A 4,697-nucleotide genomic window follows, 5' to 3' on the forward strand; every position below is an offset into this window, starting at 1 on the left:
TACGCCGTCACCCACGAATGTTTTAGTCGTTCTCTCCCTTTCCCCTTTTTATCCTTTTGCATGGGAATTTTTGTTGACTTTTTGGTGTAGAATCGACGAAAAGGTTTTGAAAATACATTTTCTGTCAGTTTTTTGTGAATATTCATGATACAAGAGTTGAGAGATCGGTTAGATTGAAATGTAGTGTCGAACATTGCAGGATTAGTTATCTCTACTTCCAGCTTTTGCATCTCAAGTTTTTCATGAAGAACCTCACACGTGCTTTTGGGCAAGAGGTTGCCACATGTGGCAGAAAGCGTTCTACCCAACGAAAATTTGGGAAAAAGTTAGAGCCGGTCTAAGAGACGAGAATTAACATTAAAGTCAATGGGGAAATCATTAGTGATCTGTGGCCATTCAATGCCTGTGTTTGATTATTTACAGATGTAGAATACACTTGGTATAAAGATGATTTACCTTTTCGAGATGATATTAATATATTTCCATCACAGAATGGGAGACGGATCAGTGCCAGAAACAGAGAATAGTTCTGCCATCAACGTCTTGTTACAGATCAAGGTGGGTAGGGTTAATTATATCCCATTATATCGAATTTCGCACTGACAGCGGTGCTGTGGCCTACTCTTATTTCGAATTCCAACTGTTAAGGTTGTTTTTCCACGTACACGAGATCTCTGTTATCGTACCATCCGAACGATTAGATATGGTCCTAGTCACCCCTCCCCCCCTCGTCCTACGCCACTGATAATGGGAAACGGCACCGGTAAATCTTGAAGAACTTTCTCGACAAACACCGGGAGCAAAGTTAGCGTCTTACTCACTGAGCCTTCGCGGCCTCCTCTTTTGTTTCTGCAAGAAGGAGTCAAAGTAGATTATAGCGCAGTTCTATTCTGGATATTGTTTGTACATGGACCTTAAATTTTCTACTTTGTCAGGTATGTCGTCGTGGATTTCCTTGTCAATGGTGCAGGACGCAAGACCTAACAAGGAGCAACCCCTAGTCATTCGTTCGGATGGGACATAATACCGAGGTCCCGTGTAAACATACATACAAGAACCCTTGATAGTTGGGGTAAAATTTTCCGCATAGAAGTCTTAATAACCAGAGTGGTGCCAAAAACTAGGCCGTTAAACTCCTTTAGTAAAAATGACCAAATTAAAGCCTCTACCCCACACACAACACCCAGTGTTTAGTAAATATAACTAAATAGTTTCATTGAGATTTTACTTTCGGTTTTGTTTGTCTTTGAAAACATGTTCACATTACAACCATGCCGTTTTCCCGTATTCACCAATGAAAGGCGAAGATTTAAAATTAAGAGTGCACTGCTCTCGGGCGGTAAATACATGGCCATCGTTGATATCTTCTATATGAATAAAATTAAAGATGCCTGTGTGTGTGTTTTCGTCCATCACGCTTCGTCGCCGCGACACCCCCCACATTATGTGGTATCAAATTAGCAAGCATGACCCTGTGAATATTTTAAGCCACCGAATTTGGACCCCGGGCAAATTAGGCCTGGACTCTGGGCGAATCGGGCGTCGCTGCCGCGATCCATCGTCACATATTTAGTATCAAAGTACCAATATTGACCCCGTGAATGTTTTAGGCCATGAAATTAAGGCCCCGGGCGAATTGGGTCCCGGGCAAATTTGGACCCCGGTTGAATTTGGCCCCTGGCAAATTTTGGTAACTGGCAAATTTGGGGCCCCGGTGAATTTGCTTCCTGTCGAATTTGGGCCCCGGACGAAATTGGGTATCCTACAACACGCGAACACAGGAAATGATTAAATATGTAGATGTAGGGGCCTTGTGGGGAGGAACATGATCCCATGGAGTTGTGCGGGGGGGGGGGGTAGGAAACAAAAATCCAAGATTTATATTTTGGGGACGGGTCAGGCAAGGGATTTCTCCACTCTGGCGCCAAGATTTCAAGCGCTCTGTGGCTCATGCTAGATTCGATTTGTAGCATAGTTAAGTATATAGTTTATCAATATGAAGTAGGACATCTTTGACACAGGTTGACAAATATGAATTATTATGAAGTAATCAGATTAACTGTACATGAAAGTTCTTGTTGAGTGGATCAACGAGTCTCAGAAGAGAAAATGCAATTGAAGAGGGAAAGAACGATCCAAGTCAGATTTTTGTCTTTTCGCATAAAAGGCGAAACAGACTTTTGGACAAGAATGCTTGACGCGAACAGAACAACAAATGGGTTTAATTACAACTTCAAAGTGGTGTTTAATACCAAATTAAGGTCAAATAAAGGGTACGATGGACGTATTTGTCCGGGAGGCCATTTTAGAAGAGCCTTTGTTCGATGCGACTCCGATCGTTTTTACCTGAAATAGATTGTTCCACAGAAAGCTTATACAATTTGCTACTAGATGGCGCCATTAACTGGGGTTCATTGAAAAAGGGACTTAGATCATTCTTCCCCTGGAGTCTTCAATTATATAAAATATAGACACACTGTAGGCTACGCTCTAGGTCCTGAAAACCACATTTCCCTCTAAACCCGTCAGTATGCCCCTTCCATTACCTCCTGCTGGTGAGAAGACGTTTAGTTGAATAGCGGCATTTTTGCATAATTTTGTTTCAATTGTTAATTCCACGGGCCAAGAGACCTAAAGCGTACCATCCAAACGACTAGGGACAACACATTCATTGTCCAGATTATTCTAGTCGACAAGCCTTTATGGTGAACTCGAATTGAAATGAAATATAATGTTTATTCATTTTGCCTGATTTCAGAGCTGGGACCTATTTCTTGCACAAAAGGTGAAATGAAATGAAATGAAATGGGGTTTAACGTCCTATTTTTTTTACACTGACTGGGCTAATGAAGACAGACAAACGTCATACAGTGTGCTATAAAGGAACAGGAAATACGATGTGTTGTAAGAGAAAACTTCATACTGTGTGCTATATGGCAAAACGTCATACAGTTAGTGTGCTATAAGGCAAAACGTCATACAGCCAGTGTGCTATAAAGCAAAACGTCATACCGTGTGCCATGAGGCAAAACGTCATACCGTGTGCTATAAGGGAACTTTTGCTCGGAGAGTGGCATTTCCACCTACCCTTTCAATGACAGTGGTTCTGTTACGTGGACAGCGACTTGTACACGGGACCTCGGTTGTTCGTCCCATCCGAACGACTAGACGTGGACTGTTAAAACAGTAAAGGCCAACTTACAACAATTAATACTGGTTTGTGAAAGGTAAACACACCTATCGACAGACAGTGGGCGTTAGAGACCTTTACAAAACGATGTTACATTGACAATTTTTGTGGCTGAATCGTATTGTATCTATAGAATTCAGCTAAATCATTTTTTTTACCCGGATATTAAATTTTAGCTAAAACATATTTTACCCCCTATTTTAAATTTCAGCTAAACCATATTTTATCTTGATATTAAATCATTTCTGTGTATTTCAGCTAAAGCATACTTTACCCAGATATTACATTACATCTGTATATTTCAGCTAAACCGTATTTTACCCAGATATTACATTACGTCTTTATATTTCAGCTAAGCTATGTTTACCCAGATATTAAACCATAAACCGTATTTTACCCAGATATTAAATAACGTCTGTATATTTCAGCTAAACCATATATACCCTGATATTAAATTTCAGCTAAACCATACTTTACCCAGATATTAAAGGATGAACGTGTAACTGAGGGTAGTAAAGTATCATGGTGGTGTGAAGCTAATGGAGAACCAGTGCCATCTTATACGTGGATTAAGAACCAACAGATCATACGACCTATACCATGGGATATCGAGATAAAAGATAATGTTTTAACGATCCATGCAGCGTATACACGACGTGGAGGCCTGTATCAGTGTCAGGCTAAAAACATCCATGGTTCAACGTATACTAGTGCACAGTTGTGGGTATCAGGTAGGTTTTAATGACATTCATTGACTTTAAATATTTTCTTAGCCAAGGAATCGTGTGAACAATCTGCACTATCATTGGGCATATGTTTCGTTGCCCTGCAAGCTTTATTTCTAACCTAAGAATATATATTTTCAGATGTTAAAGTTGTTGGTTAAGGAGGTGATGAGTACCATGGTATTAGTCACCAGATGTTTATATAATCACAGTAGAAGATATGGTCAATGTTTCACCAGATGAATAGTGAATATATTTCTGATCTTAAAGATACATCCAGTTATCTCCCTTGATCACTCAATACTAACAAATATTAAAGATACATTATGGGAAATTAGATAAAGAGCTGACAGTTCCCGCTATAATAACTAAAAACTAGATAATTTTAAGGGAATTTGCTGAAAATTTCAGTCAAATTAATCCAATCAGAACCGCGAATTTAGTGATTGAATTGTAGGCCTAGCCTCGATCATCATTACTAAAGTCGGTATAAGCAAGATAAAGTCTTCGATTTCGGTTATGCTGGGGAAGAATAATATATATATATGATATAAGGTTTTTCTTAGGAGAATTCTGGGATATTCTCATTTTAAGTACATGAAAACATAGACGGTTTATAAGCAAGATAAAGTCTTCGATTTCGGTTATGCTGGGGAAGAAGGACTTCAGACGCCCCCTCTCCCTCTCCCAGTATACCCCCAGTCCAGTGGTCCTCCACCTTATTTTGCCAATGGCACACCTTGGAACACATGAAAAAATACCGGCACACCTGGCTAAATTTT

At 39.8% G+C, this 4,697-nt stretch overlaps 1 long non-coding RNA gene across 1 annotated transcript; it reads left to right on the plus strand.

Annotated features, from left to right (window-relative positions):
• Nucleotides 1-433: 433 nt before the first annotated feature.
• Nucleotides 434-4,232, plus strand: LOC126821674 (uncharacterized). Its single transcript, XR_007680438.2, has 3 exons — nucleotides 434-558; nucleotides 3,652-3,921; nucleotides 4,057-4,232. It is a non-coding gene; the product is annotated as an uncharacterized LOC126821674 (long non-coding RNA).
• Nucleotides 4,233-4,697: the final 465 nt, after the last annotated feature.

This window comes from Patella vulgata, chromosome 5 (assembly GCF_932274485.2).
Source record: "Patella vulgata chromosome 5, xgPatVulg1.2, whole genome shotgun sequence".
NCBI lineage: Eukaryota > Metazoa > Mollusca > Gastropoda > Patellidae > Patella > Patella vulgata.